This window comes from Aedes albopictus, chromosome 3 (genome assembly GCF_035046485.1).
Source record: "Aedes albopictus strain Foshan chromosome 3, AalbF5, whole genome shotgun sequence".
Classification (NCBI taxonomy): Eukaryota; Metazoa; Arthropoda; class Insecta; order Diptera; family Culicidae; genus Aedes; species Aedes albopictus.
Window position 1 is genome coordinate 421,020,646 of NC_085138.1, and position 18,883 is coordinate 421,039,528.

The 18,883-nt window shown below is 39.9% G+C and overlaps 1 protein-coding gene across 3 annotated transcripts in view; it reads left to right on the forward strand.

Moving 5' to 3' along the window:
• Nucleotides 1-6,488: 6,488 nt before the first annotated feature.
• Nucleotides 6,489-18,883, forward strand: part of LOC109410630 (spondin-1) — a 167,270-nt gene continuing 154,875 nt past the window's right edge. The window contains exon 1 of one of the 3 annotated variants that reach the window (XM_029875753.2): nt 6,489-6,629. The gene's annotated coding sequence lies outside the window, so the exon portion shown is untranslated. Of the gene's footprint in view, nt 6,684-18,883 lie in introns of all 3 variants that reach the window. The other 2 variants (XM_062856360.1, XM_062856359.1) reach the window with 2 other exon arrangements.

An 18,883-nucleotide genomic window follows, 5' to 3' on the forward strand; every position in this document is an offset into this window, starting at 1 on the left:
GCGAGCGCTGCTGGAAATCTGAGTCCCAACAACGTAGTAGATAGAATGTGTCAGGACGAAACCGTATGGAATGCGGTGAACAGAGCGGTCACGCGGATCATGTCAGCTCTCCAGCGGAGATGGCGCGAAGATCAAAGAGTATTGGGTCGCGATCGGAGTAGGCTTGATCCACCGCCGGGGACTTGACCGAGTCGTTCGTTGCGTAGTACCGGTTATAGGTCGTCGGGGCGCCGGTGAACCGGAAGTCTACCACCAACCGGAATCGCCGGGCCGACTTCTGCACCTTACTGGTCGGGTTGAAAACATCGGTATCGAGAGGAATTCTTGGAGAATCGCTAGAGGAATTCTTGGAGAAATCCCTGAAGGAATTTGTGAGGGAATTATTGGAGGATTTCCTGGAGGCATCCCTGGAGAAATTCCTGGATGAATGCCTGGAGTATTCCTTTGTTAAATTTCTTAAGAAATCCCTGGATAAATCTGAGAAAGAAACCCTGGAAGAATTCTTGGAGAAATTCCTGGAGGACTTACTGCAGAAATTCCTGGATGAATTCCTGCAGCAAACCCTGGGAGACATTCTGATGAATACCTGGAGGATTTCCCAGAGAAAATTTGGGAGGAATCCCTGGAGAAATTTGTGAATTTACCTTTCGAGAAATCCCGGGAAGAATCTTTAGAGACATTGCTGGAGAAATTCTATGAATAAAACCCTGAGGAATTCTTAGAAAAATCCCTGGAGGAATTTCTGGGCAAATTCCTGGCGGAATTCCAAGAGAAATCCCTAGAGGATTTCTTGTGGTACTTCTGAAGAAATGTCTTAAGAAATTTTTGAAAGAAATCCAGGATCAATTCCTGGAGGAATTTCTGCAGGAATGGCTGATGGTATTCATAAAGGTATTCCTGGAGAAGTTCTTGAATGAATTCCTGGAGGAATGCCCGGATGAATAGCTGGAGAAGTCCCTGGAGGAACTCCTGGAGAAATTCCTGGAGACATGACTGTAAGAATTCCTGAAGAAATCTCTAGAGCAATTCCTTGATAAATCTCCAGAGTGTCTCTTGGAGTAATCCCTGGAGGAATCCGTAGAGAAACCCCTGGTGGAATTTCTGGAGGATTTTGTTGAAGAACTTTCAGGTAGAATCCCTGGTGAAATTTCAAGAGAAATTGCTTGAGATATCTCTAGAGGAATATCTGAGAATCTCTGGAATTCCTAGAAGAATCCATGATAAATCTCCAGAAGAACTCCTGATGGAATCCCTGCATAAATTTCATGAGGAATCCCGGAGGAATTTCTGAAAAATTTTCCTCAAGAATCACTGGAGAATCCCTAGAGGAATCCCTAAAAGAATTCCTTGAGGTATCTCTAGTAGAACACCTGGAGGAATCCTGGAACAATTACTGAAGAAATTTTAAGAGACTTTCCTGGAGGTATTCTTTGAGTCCCCGTAACGTGGGTAGATCACCTTAGAATGGTGCGTTGCGGCGTAAGATCTACCACCCCATCAAATTTCGATCTTGTTAATGTTTTCATGCCTAAAGTGGCCGATCAGTGGTGAGCAGACATTCCAGGATCGAGATTTGATGTGCTTTTTTAATGTTTTGTTGCTAATCCACATTTTATTTCAGGAGTAATCAGGTAAATGTTTTGCATATTTTATAAATGCTTGTTAATCATGATTATGATTGTTTTTTAAACAAATGTGTAACAAAACATAAACAACACACACTGACATACATTACTCATACATATCTCATCATATATTGGGAAAGGGAGGGACCATCAAGGCACCCGACTGAAACGATTTGGACAGGAGCTTGGAACTGCCTCCTCCTTGTTGTTAACATTTCGTGGATTGAGGGCGGGCTCTTCGAACCCATCTATTGGGAGTATTCTGTCAATCGAGGGCTTGATTTTGCAGTTGTTCGTGAGAACTTTCTTCTGGAAGGAGATTCTTTTCCCCTGACGCGGGTTTCGCGTAAGTGTCTCTGCTTGCGGATCCGCACAACCCTTTTTGGCCCTTCATACAGGAGAATGACTGACCACTAATAACAGCACAATCTTAATCAAATCGCTTTTCAGATTATTCCAGTGCTATAGGCAGCTGCCTTGTTACAATAGATGGTAGAACAATATCATCATCATCACATTCCTGGAGGTATTCTTTGAGGAATCCCTGGGAGAAATCCAAGGAACAATTTCTGAGGGAATTCCAGAAAAAGTTTCTGGCGGAAATTTGGAAGAAATCGCTGAAATCCTGAAGGAATCCCAAAAAGAGTGCGTAGAGAAACTCTTAGAGGAGTTCCTTAAGAAATTCCTAAGAAAATCTCTACAGAGGAGAGTTTTCTTAGCGAATTCCTGCAGAAATACTTCGAACGATTCCAGATTCCAGATGAAATTATTGGAGCAATGTCTAGTAGAATTCTGGCAAGAATATATATATTTCTATAGGAATTCCTCCAGGGACTCCCTCCATGCATTTCTCCAAGATTTCATTCTGGAACTCCTCTAGGAAAACCTTCAAGAATTCCACCCCAAATTTTCTTCGGTTATTCCTCCGAAATTGATCCAGGAATACCTCCAGCTATGCCTTCAGAAATTAGTACGGCAATTTCTTCAGGAAATCTTCCTATGATTCCTTAAAAAATTCCCCCCTAGGAATTCCTCTCCGAATTTATCCAGGAATTATTCCAGGTATATCTCCAGACATTCCTTCAGGAGTTTCTCCAGGAGTTCTTCCTAAAGTTCCACCAGGTGTTCTGCCTGGCATTCCTCCTGGATTTCAACCAGCATCCCCATGTATTTCATATTCTTCAGGAATTTCTCCAAGAATTGATCCATTTCTTCGGAATGTCCTACAGTGATCCCTCCAGGAATTTTTTCAGGAATTCCTCCAGGATATCATCCAGGAGTTCCTTCAGAAATAATTTCAGAGTTTCTTCCAGGGATTCCGCCAGAGATTTCTTCAGGGATTCCTCCAGGGATTCCTCCAGAAATTCCACCAGTTTTTTTTTTACCAGGAATTTCTTCAGGGATTCTTCTTAGGAGTCTTTCAGAGATTCCTCCAGGAATTCCTTCAATAATACCTCCAGAAATTTCTCCAGAAATTCCTCCAAGAATTCCTTCTGAAAATCCTCCAGAAAGTCCTCTGGGAATTCCTCGAGGAATTTTTCTAGGAATTTCTTCAAAAATTTCTCCAGGGATTCCTCCCAGAATTTATCTGTAGATTCCTCCAAGAATTACCCCAACTATTTCTTCAAGAATTCCTCCAGAAATTGGCCCAGGAACTCCTTCGGAAAGTTCTACAGTGATTCCCCAGGAATTTCTCCAGGATGTCTTCCAGGGATTCCTTCAGAAATAATTTCAGGAATTTCTTCAGGAATTCCACCGGGAATTTTCCAGAGGTTCTTCCGGCAATTCTTTCAGGGATTTCTCTAAGAATTTCTTCTCCAGGAATTCCTCCAGAGATTCCTCCAGGAATTCTTCCAGGGATTTCCTCTAAGGACTCCTAATGGAATTTATTCAGAGATTTCTCCAGAAATTCCTCCAGGAATTCCTACTTGCATGTCCACAGGAATTTCTTCAGGGGTTCCTCCAGGCATTCCTTCAGGAATTCCTCTAGGCAATCCTCTAGAAATTGCTTTGGGATTACCTTCAGGCATTCTTCCAGGGATTTCTATAGGGATTCCCTCAGGGAACTCCTCCATGCATTTCTCCAAGATTTTATTCAGAGACTCCTCCAGGAATACCTTCAAGAATTCCACCCCAGGTATTTCTTTGGAAATTCCTCCGAAATTGATCCAGGAATACCTCCAGCAATGCCTTCAGAAATTACTACGGTAATTTTTTCAGGAAATCTGTCAGGGATTCCTTCAGAAATTCCCCCTGGGAATTCCTCTCCGAATTCATGTAGGAATTATTCTAGGTATTTTTCCAAGAGTTTCACCAGGAGGTCTTCCTGAAGTTCCACCAGGTGTTCTGCCTGGCATTCCTCCAGGATTTCATCCAGGAATTTCTGCTGGGACTTCTCCAGGAATTGCCCCATGTACTTTTTCAGGAATTTCTTCAAGAATTGATCCAGGAATTCCTTCGGAAAGTCTTACAGTGATCCAGGAATTTCTTCATGAAATCTTCCAGGATATCATCCAGGGATTCCTTCAGAAATAATTTCAGGGTTTCTTCCAGGGATTCTGCCAGTGATTTGTTTAGGGATTCCTCCAGGGATTCCTCCAGAAATTCCACCAGTTTTTTTTAGCAGGATTCTTCTTAGGAGTCTTTCAGAGATTCCTCCAGGAATTCCTTCAATGATACCTCCAGAAATTTCTCCAGAAATTCCTCCAAGAATTCCTTCTGGAATACCTCCAGAAAGTCCTCTGGGAATACCTCGAGGAATTTGTCTAGGAATTTCTTCAAAAATTTCTCCAGGGATTCCTCCCAGAATTTATCTGGAGATTCCTCCAGGAATTACCCCAGCTATTTCTTCAAGAATTCCTCCAGAAATTGGCCCAGGAACTGCTTCGGAAAGTTCTACAGTGATTCCCCAGGAATTTTTCCAGGATGTCTTCCAGGGATTTCTTCAGAAATAATTTCAGGAATTCCACCGGGAATTCTTTCAGGGATTTCTCTAAGAATTCTCCAGGGATACCTCCAGAGATTCTTCCAGGGATATCCTCTAAGGATTCCTCATGGAATTTATGAAGAGATTTCTCCAGAAATTCCTCTAGAGATTCCCCCAGGAATTCCTACTGTCATGTCTACAGGAATTTCTTCAGGGGTTCCTCCAGGTATTCCTTCAGGAATTCCTCTATGCAATCCTCTAGGGATCGCTCTAGGAATTACTCCAGGAATTCTTCCACTGATAGTACCACGGAAGTTTTTCAAGAATTCCTCTAGGGATGTCTCCAGAAGTTTCTCTAGGCATTCCTTCTGAGGTTCCTCCAGAAATTGCTTCAGGTAATTCCTCAGGGATTTTTCCTTTAATTTATCCAGAATCTATAAGGAAACATCCAGGAATTCTAATAGCTAGACTTTACAAATACTGGCGTGAGTGACAAATTGGAGTGGAATTTGCGAAAAAGTTACTCGTCCTCTCGGTGAGACACGAACTCACGAATCCTACTCACTAATCAGGGACGTTGCCAACACGAGAAGACCCGAAGATGTAGTGACTAACCTGATTTCAAGTTCAGCTAGAAATCCGAGGTTATCTATTCCACAGGCCGCACTACTAAACAGGCTTAGTCTCAGTAAGAACAAGAAGAAGAAGATGAAAAATAAGAAGAAGACTAAATGAAATGGCGGACGTTTGCAATGATGTAGCGTGTCGTCTAAAGCTAAAACATTCGAAAAACACATGAGTTGTTTTCTAGAACTTCGAAACATTTTATCGCAATACTATATTAAGGTTGAACTTTCCACTTAAATTTGGTCCAAATCCGTGAAGGTGTATTACACGCGGATACCTACACTTGACATGAAATGACTTCGTCAAGCATATGAGTGCATATGTACACACTCTAGAGATGGGTAACTCACTCGCGAATCGACTCAAAGAATCGATTCACGAAATCGAGAGAGTGAGCCATAACTCTCTTCAAAAGAGTCACGATTCGCTGATATTCATTACGATTGCAAAAAGAGTTAGTATGACTACGCACTTCATGGTGATTCGACGCAGAACATTGCAATCTTTGACAATTAGTTTTGTTTCCATACTTATATGGCCGGCTCGCACCAGCGATTCGATTCTTCGGAGAGAATATCGAAAACCTGCGAATCCTGTATTTTACTACGTTATGCTCAGACGTTTGTGCAAATCGTCAATATAGCCATGTAAGTGAATTTTGTATGAAAAGAAGTTGGCTCACATCGAAAATCGACATTTTCTTCAAATCCCGGAAATGAGTTACTGAATCGATCAAAAGAGTCGACTCTTTTTTGAGAGTGAATCGGTAGCGATTCACTCTCAAAATTGAATCAGTTTTCCCATCTCTAACACACTCAGTTGTTAATGATCGACCACGCGTCTCCATGTCTGATATATAAACACCAGGTACCACGCGTCCCCACATTGTCGCTACGCACTGTGTAGTCATCATTTTCGTCATCGTCGTCATTACCGCCCGCCACGCCGCAACCGAGACCATAACAATCTATTTTCATTGAAAAATGTGGTCAAAACAGTGAGAGCCCATATGCAAGCATGCTGGATGAAAATCATAACAGAGAGAGCTCACCACACCACACCCGCTGATGCCGGTCTACTACGAATCCGTGCTTCTCCACCTACAATCCTACCTCACTCAGTTAAGAGCGAACACAGAGAGGAACCTCTCAATGCACTTCCACCCACAACAGCAGCCGACCCGGTCTACAGCAGCGTTCGACACAGCATCCTAGCCCACTGGCGAATCTCGCCTCTCAATTTGCCCGAAGGAGATTTTCGCAATATGGGCTCAATTGCGATTCCCCGAGATGACGATGCTGATGATGGTGATGACGAGACGATGCTTATGCAGGCACTATCTAGACCCAGCGCCAGAACAAGTGCGAGTTCAGTTTATTTTTGACCGTCGTATCGTTCGGACGCGCGCGCGAACTCGAAGCTTATCACCTGAGAGATTACCCACTAGAGAAGTGGGTGTGGTTTACTGCGGTTTTAGTGATAGAGGGAGGGACGTTCTAGACTGGGTGAGAGCAATTTAGTGCATCTGAACTTGACCCGCCAGGCTGCGGTCGGATGCAATTCAGCGGATGTATGTGTGTGTGTGCATGCGGGATAGAACGCAGTGCGAAGATTGGGGATTCAAGATTTGGGAAGTGATAAACGGGAGACAAGAAAACGGTGCAATCAATCTAGTAGCCTTGGCAGTGTTGAATAAAAGATTACGGAAGACATCGCAAAGTAGGCTTCTAGATTGAGCGAATGAAATTCAGAATCGTAGTGAGCGTTGGAATTTCGCGGCAGTGAAGCAAATCCTGTGTGAAATCGTGCTCGAAGAGCTGTGAAGTGTGTTGTTCTGTGCTGATAATAGCGAGCAAAATATATACAATCCCGACTAGAAAATTATATCATACAAATTTCGTATGATTCGCGATACAAAATTTTTGTTTAAAAGGAACAAGGTGACAAACTGTGTAATGATGATTTTAACAGAATTATATCACAATATCTTAAAATATAAGGACTGATTATAATCATATTACAGTTTTGTTACAATTTCCTAGTCGGGATCGTTATTGCCTCCGCCTGTCTTGGCCGGCTTATACTCAGTCCACAACTCGGCGTGTGAATTTCGAAAAACAACTGTTTGAGTGATGAATTAATTTAAATCGACTCGAATCAACGAAGCAAGAAGGTACGAGAATTTCGCATATCAGGAATATTTAGCCGTGAGAACGGGCGTACCGAAGGCAAGTTGCAAGCAAATATTTATATGAAGTAGACAAACAGATAGTAGGGATTGGAACAAATCTCGTGACATGCAGCGTAAAACAGCTCATCAACAAGCGTCACAAAAAAAGGGAGGTTACAAACGAGTTCATGACTTTTTTTTGGATTAGACGTTATCAATATTTTTCTTCCGAGTGGCTTCCACTTCTCGACGACGCAGCAATCTAATTCTCAGTACAGTCAGGTCTTTTTTTACGCGGTTTTGATTTACGCGGCCGCGTAAAAAAAAACTCCATACAAAAAAAAAATTCATCGTCTTATTTTTGCATGATTCGTCGAGAAATGGTGAGACTTTTTTTACGCTGTTTTTTGAAATTTGAACTGAGTTTTTTTTTTACGCGGTACGTATACCCCGCGTAAAAAAAAACCTGACTGTACTATTGCTTGAAAACTTACTAGTTTCGTGACCTAACCTTGTCTGATTGACGCCCCTTTTTTACCGGTACCAGTTTCTAGTAAATTATGGAAAAGTTGTCAGGGGTTCCAAATTCATTAAACCAGATAAGTTTTGACTTTCTCGTGCTTTGGTCATTACACGATTGTTTTTTGTGCATATTCAAAACTATTAGGCTATGTTCATATAGCGGGGCCCATATAGCCGAGGCGGTAAACGCACGGGTATTCAGCATGACCATGCTGAGGGTGACGGGTTCGATTCCCGGTCGGTCCAGGATCTTTTCGTAAAGGAAATTTCCTTGACTTCCTTGGGCATAGAGTATCTTCGTGCCTGCCACACGATATACACATGCAAAATGGTCATTGGCAAAGGAAGCTCTCAGGTAATAACTGTGGAAGTGCTCATAGAACACTAAGCTGAGAAGCAGGCTTTGTCCCAGTGAGGACGTTACGCCAAGAAGAGAGAGAAGAGAGAGAGAGGCTATGTTCAAGTTGTTACTTCATACCAAGACGAAGTGGATATCTTGTTCTATGCTTCAACTCATCAGTGCTAGATTTTGAACCATCCAGTGTTGTGGACATCAGCCTAATTAGTTTCACCAGAAATCCATGTTCAGAAATTGTGGCATTATCTGCCAAAGCTAATGTATTCTTACTGAATCATTCGTTGCATTTTGAATCATCGCTGGATTTTGACGTGGATAATCCGTAGGTTAAACATCTCAATCGTTATTGCTCGGCCCTCATGAAAACCATCCTGGTATTCGCCGTATGTTGAAGAGAACATGCGGGGTTGAATTTGTCTACAAAAATGTTGCATTTTTGACTGAGTGAGAATGTGCGAAGAACTAGCATGCGGAGCAGGTACACTAGAATTTGCATATGGGTTGAATTTAGGTATCTTCATTATGGTAACATTACCTAAATGGAGCATAATTTCACATAGATCAGATAAAAGACTTTTGGTGAGATAAACTAGACGGAAATTAGGCCCTCTAACAGTGGGAGTAATAAAGGAGATTTTTGAAGAGAATGTGGTGGAAAGGACAGTTGAGCGTTTTAGGCTAGTTAATTGGATAGGGAATCTAAGAGTATCCAAAAACCCCTTGAGTATAGCTTATTGGACCTAGAAGCATAGCTAGTGACCACTTGAAGCACTATGATATTATTTTACCCTTACTCAGCCTGATGCACTTAAGTACGGTCAAGCAATGACTTCAACGACTGCTTAGGATCCCCAAGAACTTACTTGAGTTTGGGCAATGGAATCGTCAAGTCACCCCTCGCTGTATTACGAAAAAGAGGTTTACTCATATAGGCTTATTCAAATATGTTTTATAAATTTCCCCATGAAAACCATGGTCGGCTGATATTAAACCACGGTCGGCTGTTCGGGCCCGTATGAAGTTGATCTTCAATATTAACTTCTTTTCTCGACCAGCCTAGATAGCTGTTGTGTAGTGTCGGTAGCGATTGTCTCAATTGGCTAAGAATCCGTAGTGTTATTCTTCCTCCTGTTCCGGTGGTAAGAGTCCACCAACAGGTGACCCCTAATTCATGGTGTGCTGCGGCTTCATGCTTACCGTGCTTAGGAATGAATGGCTAGGGGGTCTAATAAAAACCTAACCGCAAACGGAGCCTGTGGAGTACCAGGGCGCCCTCCACAGTATGTTGCCCTTACTGCGCTAACCGGAGCAATGGTGCAGTGGACCTTGTGTTTCTCCGAAACAATCGGCTGCACTCCTTTAGTCTCACTTGAGGCTGAATAAGGGCGGGATTATGAAGATGTTGTTAATTAGTTTAAATTTTCACCTATATGGTTTCGCATCATGCGATTTACACAGTGTATTCTGTGTATCCTTTGGCGTTTTCCAATCGATATCGATCTGGTTTTGTTGCTGCTGTTCTTTGTTGTGCTGTTGTTGCGAAGAGCTTAATCTTGCCTAGTTTGGGTAGTGGCTACGGTTAGAATAGCTCAATCAATCTTCAGCATAAAAGAACAGCAACAATCAATCTTTGCAGACTTATGCAAAATGGTACAGCCCAAGTGGCCTTAGTCCAAGAACCGTAAGGGGAAAGTTTATCTAGGAAACCTTGTGAACCCGGTGTTTGCTACTTTCAGTAAACATGAAATGGCAAACTCGCGTGTCATGCCTCGAGCCTGTGTGCTTGTCAACAACGCAATAGTTGCTACACTCATCTCTGAACTAACCACCGGAGATGTATGTGCTATCACAATCGATGTATCTGTTGTAAATCTAAACAGGAAATACGTTTATTGTTCGGTTTGTTTACCGCATGATGAACCATCCCCTATGGATGCTTACTGCACTTCAAAAGGGCTTCCGCTAATTGTTGGCAGTGATGCTAATGCTCACCATATAATCTGGGGCAGCTCAGACATCAATTTGAGAGACTCCAGTTTGATGAAATACTTAAGTAGTACAGATCTTGGATTACTTAACATAGGCAACCGCCCAACCTTCATGGTATCTGGTAGAGAGGAAGTGTTAGACATAACGCTTTGCTCTAGCAGAATTAGTCACGAGCTGACCAATTGGCATGTGTCAGATGAAGAATCTATATCTGACCATCGCTACATCTTGTTTGAACATGTGAATTTTATTTCGCAAACTTTGCGTTTCAGGAACCCCCGATCAACCAACTGGGATCTCTTTACCGATTTGGTTGCAGCCAAATTCCATGGATACTCGCCATCAATTAACACTCCAAGTGATCTAGATGATGCCGTTGATACTACAACGACCTTCATCATGGAATCTTTTGAAGAAGCTTGCCCTCTGCCGTCTGTGAAGACCACAAGAGGAACCCCAGGAAACAATGTAGAAAGAGTTGGAACAGACGACGTTCGGCTGGATCGGAGGCTTTCAGCTCGGCTCGCAAGGCCTACCAGAAAGCTCTTCGGTCTGCTGAACGAACCGGCTGGAAAAATCTTTGTACAAATGTTCCCAGTCTGAGTGAAGCCAGTCGATTGAACAAAATCCTTGCAAAATCTAAGGATTTTCAAGTGAACGAACTTCGTTTGCCAAATGATGATTTCACTTCCTCTGATGAGGAAGTTTTGGAATGTTTATTCAGTACACACTTCCCCGGATGTGTGGATATTACATCTTCGGATGAACCTGATGTTTTTTCTTGTAGTTATAGTTATGATTCTTTAGCTTCGGCTCGGCGTATCATAACTTTAGAATCGATTGAATGGGCACTTAATAGCTTTGCTCCTTTCAAATCTCCTGGGGCAGATGGGATTTATCCTATTTTGCTTCAGAAAGGATTTGATCATTTCAAATATGTTTTGAAACACCTACTTGTTTGCAGTTTTGCTACAGGGTATATTCCCAAATCCTGGCGGGATATTACTGTAAAGCTTATTCCGAAAGTGGGTCGTGCGTTGTATGAAGAAGCAAAGAGCTTCAGACCTATCAGTTGGACCTCTTTTCTTCTAAAATGCCTAGAACGCATTGTCGATCATCACATCCGTGATGTTCATCTGGCCAATGTGCCTCTTCATGTGAACCAACATGCTTAACAATCTGGAAAGCTCACTCATCTCCAGTAGAAAGCATTCGCTCAAAAGCAATCCTGCTTGGGTGTTTTCTTAGATATAGAGGGTGTTTTTGACAACGTGCCTTTCGATGCCATATTGGAAGCCGCACGGGATCATGGTATATCTCCAATGATTTCCGATTGGATTTACCAAATGCTCAAAAACAGACATCTCTTCTTGACATTGCATCATTCGGCGATTAGGAAATTGAGTGTTTGTAGATGCCCCCAAGGGGGAGTCTTATCGCCGTTTTGTGGGATACGCTATTGAGGTCGACGACTACCTAACATTGTTAGTTGGTATGTGCATTGGCACCCTATTCAACCAGATGCAAAGCGCTCTTCAAATAGATGAGGGTTGGTGTCGCCAGTATGGCCTTTCGATTAATTCGAGTAAAACATTTGTTGTTCTTTTTACTGAAAGGCGAATCCGTAATGGCTTCGACGAAACTTTAGTACAGCTTGGGGTCTCAAACCCAAGTATATCAAAAGAATCTACACAACTGTTGGTTGATCAATATTAGTCTAATGGATATCTTAGTTATGGATAGCGAAGGTGAGTCTATAATAGTATATCTTTCGAATGCCGGGTGTTAGTTTGGTGTACATTTTTATTTGTTAATAGCTGTTTCATGCACACCGTGCGCGCATATTAACCCATATAAGAAAGTTCTATAGACATGGCTCAAAATAACATTCCCTCGATGAAACATTTTCAAATTTTCAGAGGAGATACTAGAATAGTATATCTTATGAATGCCGGGTCCCATTTGGGTGGACATTTTTATTTGTTAATAACGGTTTTTGGCACACCGTAGTATGGGTTCTTGAGAATTCTGTGTCAAATTTTCATAGAGATCCAAGCAGTAGAAGCAAAGATATAGCGTTTTGAGCATCACTTCCTTATGGGCGCGTAGTGTAAACTTGAAATTTAAAACGCGGTTTTCTCGGAACCGTATTTTTTCGGAAACAGTTCTCAACCGATTTCAATTATTTTAGTGTTTGTTATTCATGTGTTGTGTCATTGAACGATCAATATTAACCCTCGAATGATCGCGTTGTATTTTGTACAACACGTTGAGAAAATCTCGCATTTTGTACTCACCATTGACGGTGTAGGCCAACCGCCCGAGTTACGGAGATTAAAAACAATAATAATTTCAGTGTTACGATCTTAAACATTTTTTTTTGATGAAAAAAAAATATATTAAAAAAAATTGTTCTCGTTTACAAAATAACAACTTTTTTATCAAAGACAATAAAAGGTCCTCTAGTAACGGTTTTGTTTTGGGTTTGCGCTTACAGTCGAGCCGTTAGACTGTAAACATAGTCACGGTAAACCTCTTTAATGAAAACACGATTTACAGAAATCGTTGTAACTTTGGTAATTAGTACTATTTTTTCATGTTCTAAAGTTAATTTTAAACATGGAATATTGTACTATGTATGACGTAAACGAGAAATATGTCTACATATTTTTTTTAATTTTAAACTTATCCTTTTATTTGTACGCACCTCAACATTAAAATATAACTGAACTTACCTTATCTTACTAGTTGCACAAGGTTGGGAAATGCACAAAGTGGTAAAAATCACATAACATAACATTGATACCGTCAAACGGGGTTACTTGCAACAGCGGTGTAACTTGCAACACGATGACATACGTTAAATGTGAACTATTTCCCATAATAATGAAAGCTAGTATGCTTCACCATTTCGGTTATCAATATTATGTGTACCAAAGATCATTTTAGTCAAAAAATCAGTTTTGTTTCTTTGTTTATTGTTCAGTTACACTGTTAAAACGGTTCGCTCATTTTATGCCATAAAAACAAGTATGAAAATCGTGCTTTGCCTCTCTCCTGTGGTAAGTGTGATAAGTCTGATGACCTTGCTTGCAGTTAGGGTGCCTCATAGTAAGCTTAGTTCAACGATTAAAGTATGATACATTTATCAACTAAGTAATGTAAAAAATCATTTTCATATTCGACAACCACAATGGGGTAACTTGCAACAGTTGAAATTAATAAAACTTTCTATAATTTATTTTCATTTCACGATATTTTGGATAGAAATAATCGAAATTAATCATTTATTAATTACGTGACGTGTTCATTTTCAAATTTCAACTCAAATTTACCATTTTTGCAAGTGATTTTCAAACATTGTTGAAGACTTCCATATTTTGAAACTTCAGTCATGTTTCATCTTGATGAAAGAATATTCAGTTTATGAACGTTCTAAAACAATCACCAACATCTATTCTGAACCTAGGTGGTATAAATTATTCCAATAGAAGGCCAAAATTGACGGTATCAAACTTTGTAAATAGTTGAATGGGTGTTTAAATCATGTTATTTTAGCTGAAGAAGCCAAACACCACTTCATACCGAAAATTACTTAAAGATGACTCACTTTACCTTTCCAACAAATTAAATTGAGCGTTGTTGACATTTTGTAACTTGTACTGAGTCATGAGATCAATAAATATTGTATATTTGAGGGACGTAAGACCTGCTGTGAAACGATATACTCTCGCTTATGATAACTACAAACCCTTTAACGAAAAATCATATTTAAATTTGTTATTGTGCATCTTTTCAAAGCATTTTTCATGCATTACATCAAAACTTATGATATGATCAAGAACTAGAACGTTAGTGCAGTTAAATGGTAGATAACTTAGTTTCATGACATATGTTGCAAGTTACCCCACGTATGGGATAACTTGCAACAAGCATGTATTTCACGCTTCCTGTTTAGGTGGCAACGTTTTTTGGTAAATGATGTTCTGCATAGTATTCTACTCGTGGTAATTAGTGTACACGATGCGTTACAGTAATGTTTGAAATGTTTAGATTTTCAATGATATTGCTTCAAAGTCGAAAAGTGTTGCAAGTTACCCCATTTGACGGTACATTAAATTCATCATCCTCAGCATTCGTTGTTAGGTATATTTTCTTTCTGTGAACTACGCGCCATAATTGACACACAGTGCGACCACGACCAGAGTCAAGAACGAGGCAGCCAGTCCAGCCGCCACAATTGAAGCGCCGCGTGGCATTCCTATCTGTGCATATGATTGATTAAACAATAAGAACGGCGTCACCGACCGCAGCATCATTGTCGGTGTCAGTCAGCAGCGCAGCTTCATTCGGCCAATTGAAATTGACCGACCGTTTGCCTAGAATGAATCGAGGTGCCACTACTGGATACCACCATCAAACACGTGATTCCAGTTGGCAGTAGCCTGTTTCCGATGATTGATTAAGTGGATGAAGTGTTCCATATAGCCGGAGGGAGATTCTATGGAAGAAGTGGCAAAATATGGTTCAGTTGATTTACAAGGGGGCGTCGTCTGTCTGCAACTGTGCGCAGTGATAGTACGTGCTTGTTGCTGATCTAGAGTAACGATTGACCTTCAATATTGTTTGTACACATTTGGTATGTGTATGCATGTAGTTCATGAGGGGTTGTTGGCAATCAGTTGGAAGCATTGGGAGGGATTCAATCGCGTAAACAAACTGATTACCGATACAGTTTTGTATGTGTTCCCATCGTTACAAGCTTAAATAATTCAATAATCGTGAAATGATTCAGCATTCTGGACTTGAGATCCAGTCAACAAAAACATATTTACCTAAGCATAACTAAGAAAGTTCTTGGAAAATTTCATCAAATTGAGTTTGTTTGTAATAAGATGTGACGTGACTACGCGAGGTACTTGGGATTATGTGAATTTCTTGGAAATCATTTCCCGGTATGCTTCATTTTAAGGAAAGGCAATTCAAGAATAATCTAATGAAAAACTTTCTAGTAGAATCCCATAGGAACTCGTGGGGATTTTTGAATGGATTTCTGAAGGAATCCAGAAACAAATCCAGTCATATTTTCTTAGCGAATTTAAAAGAATTCTTGTAGAATTAGGAAACCTTGGAGGATTTCCAAAGACGAATGTGCATGAAATCTAACAGATGTTTTTAAGACCGGACGGTACGGTGGTTGAATCGTCTGCCGTTGCTCTTTTGTTAGTAGGATGCAAATCTCAACTTCTAATTCATATTATTGTCTAGAAATTTAATCGTCCATTTCCTCACTTGCGGTGCACAATCGATTAAGTTATGTCTTGGAGGATTTTCATCAATATTCTTGTTAGCTTTTTTTACAATCCCATCGGCAGATCGGTTGATGCTTTAAATCGCCTATACAGTGACGGATAATTCGATTCCAGATCTCACTACATATGTAATATAATGCATGGATTTCCAGGCATTCTTCTTATATTCTTCTTCCTCTTCAGAAAATTTTCCACGAAATGCTTCAAATTTTTTCATGAATCTGAAGAAATTCCCAGAAATTTCTCTAGAGGAAACTCAAAAATTTCGCCAAGAATTCTTCAAGAAAATCTTCCATGCTTAAGAAATTCCTCCAAGGTCTATTTCAGAAATTTCACCGGGGTTTCTTAAAAAAAAAACGATGCCAGGGTTCCATACATTCATTCATCGATTTTTTTTTTATAAAATCTAGATTACAAATAAAAAATTCGAAAAATTTCCAAAAAACGCTAGAAATATTGCTTTAGAAATTTGTGTAAGGGTGGTGGGGGTAAAGTGGACAACCTAAGCATTTTGGTCGTTTCCAGTGGAAATACGGCAAAATCCACCTGCTTCTCCGAGTAACATGCAAGATAATGATATACTCTAGAAATCTTGTAAAGGGATTGCATTAAAAATATTGTTTTCATTGAATATTTTCGTCACCAAAACGTGCATAGAAATAGCGTGAAAAAAATCGGTGGGGATAAAATGGACAATCGATGGGGTAAAATGAACAAGTCGGTCAAAGTTATATAACAACGTATTATTTCTATGTTTTTAAATACAAACTATGTATCAAATTTCATACGATACCTTTATTATGTTGTTTTCAAACTTTTATTACAAGCTTTGAAACACACTTATATAATTATTGTAAAAAAGTGTAAAAAACAAGCACTGTTTTGGATGAAAATTATATTTTATTAATATGAAATATTTTTTTTTGTAATTACGTTGTAAAAAGTTTCACTTTTCAATTGCCTAAAGTGTGCAGAAATGGCCTACTTTTCACTACTGATGCAAGTGTGCCGAAAAGTACTACTTTTCGGCACTCTTAGGAGTGCTGAAAAGTAGCACTTTACGGCACTTTTGCCAGCTCACACTTTTTACAAACTTGAGTGTCCTTCGTAGATTCAGCTACTTGCTATTGCGTCAATTGACCAGCTGGAGTCCCAATTTGGACGGTTTTTACTCCTAATCGAAGTGCAAATCGGGCGAAAAAGCAGCTGCTGAAGCTACTTTTCCGACTTTTGCCGAACCTCACACACTACTGTTTGACAACGGGATCTCGTTCATAGGCCACACTTTACCATAGCCTACCTGTTCTGGCAGCACGGACGACGTTTGCCAGCGCCGAATACAGAATCCTACTCATCGGACAGATGTCTACGATCAACAATGACTTAACATTGCACAGACGCAGATGCCGATAAACGTGTGGTTGCTATTGTTCAACGTGATTGAAATTTGATATTTTTTTATGACAAATTGTGCAATATGGATTAATGCTTATGAATTAGCTAATTGATAGTTCCACCGTGGGTTTAAGCCGATTATATTTTTGAATTCATTTATTTTTGAGTGGATATAGGTATGATCGTATACTCCAGTTGCTTATGGGTTAGCTGAACAGACGAATGTTCTATTATTATTTGTAGAGTCGTGAAAGTGGCTGAGACTCGTTTTGCAGGGTAACCGACCGCGCATATAGGTATACTAAGTACCACTAGGTATGTTCAAATTATGAATGATTGATTGATACCACCGATAGGTAACGGTAACAAACGCTTTCCTAAAGCATCGTGTCCGAGGGGAAACGAACGGCATAGGCAAGACTAAATGTACTAAATTTCACATGACTCTCTCGACGCACTTTCTAATAAAAACCACTCTTTTTAGCTTTGAGCTGCAAACACAATTGCTGCTACTACCCAAGTAACAATGATAGCTGAATAACAGCTTATTCAGCTGAAATTTTCAAAATTAAGCTTAGGAGCGGCTTATTCATCTTTTATACAGCAATAATGTTTGTTGGGTAGACTCTTCCCCTATCCGAACACTACCTGATCGAAAAAAAAAAAACTGCACTGCCGAGCATGGATGGTCGCACGTGGTTCCTCCTGATGCATGTTTGTGTACCGAGAAAAGATCATACTGAATGTGTATTATTCGTAATTACAAAAAAATGTTGTATGCAACTCGTTGCAAAACTCAATTTTTTCAGCATTCGTCGTATTTATCCAACTCAGCAAGCCTCGTTGGATAAATGTACGACTCGTGCTGAAAAAATCATCATTTTGCAACTTTCTGCATAAATAACTATTTTAAACTTTTTACTTCAACTATCTCACGATATGTTTGACGGCTGATGATTCTGGAGTTTGCAAGAAAAAAAATGAAATTTTGGTGAAATTTGAACCGATTGTCCATTTAACCCCCACGGCCTGATTATGTTAAAATTATTTCCAAAACTTTTTTTTTACAAAACTTTTTTTTTTTCGGTCAAATATATTCTTCTACGTGGACATTATTGGCTTAGGGTGTAAAACTTGTTATAATTCGAAAATAACTTGCGAGAAAACCTTAGCAATAATAAGCAGATTTTACATAATTTCCGATTTCTCACGTGATTTTTAAAGTTTTTGTAATTTTGAAGAGGTTTATTTGATTTTAATGTTCAAGATCAGCAAAAGTATAATGATTCATGCTTAGGCATAAGCTCCAATCGTTAAAACATGTTTAAAAACAATAAAAGCCATGAAACTGTACCTTGTCCATTTTACCCCACCTGCCCACTTTACCCCCACCACCCCTATGGGTTTTCACACTTTGCTGAACCCCTTCCCGGTTTTATAAAAAATCAATGATTCTTTTAGGAATTCCTCCTTCATAAATTATGTCAGAAATTCTGTAATAAATTTCTTCAAGGCTCCCTTCGAACATATCTTCAAGAATTTCTTCAGATTTTTTTCTCATGAATTTCTTCTTCCATGACTCGGCAAGACTCGACAAGAGTTCGGAGACTCGACAAGAAATTACTTCAGAAAATCATATAAGAAAGAAATACTAAAGTAACCACCCTCTAGGGGTGCCTATAGTATTTCTTTTAGAAATTTCTCCAGCGGTTCCTTCAAAAAATCTTCCTGGGATTCCTTCAGTTATCCGTATAGATATTTTTTCACGAACTCCTCCAGACATTTCTTCAGGGGTTTCTCTTGGGATACTATTGAAAATTCCCACATAAATGTATCCTGAAGTTCATTCATATTTTTTCAGAGATTCTTGCAGAAGTTCATAAAGAAGTTGCTTCAGGAGTTCCTCGAGGTATTCCTCCACATATTTTCCCAGAAAAATGATCTCTCAGAGATCCCTGT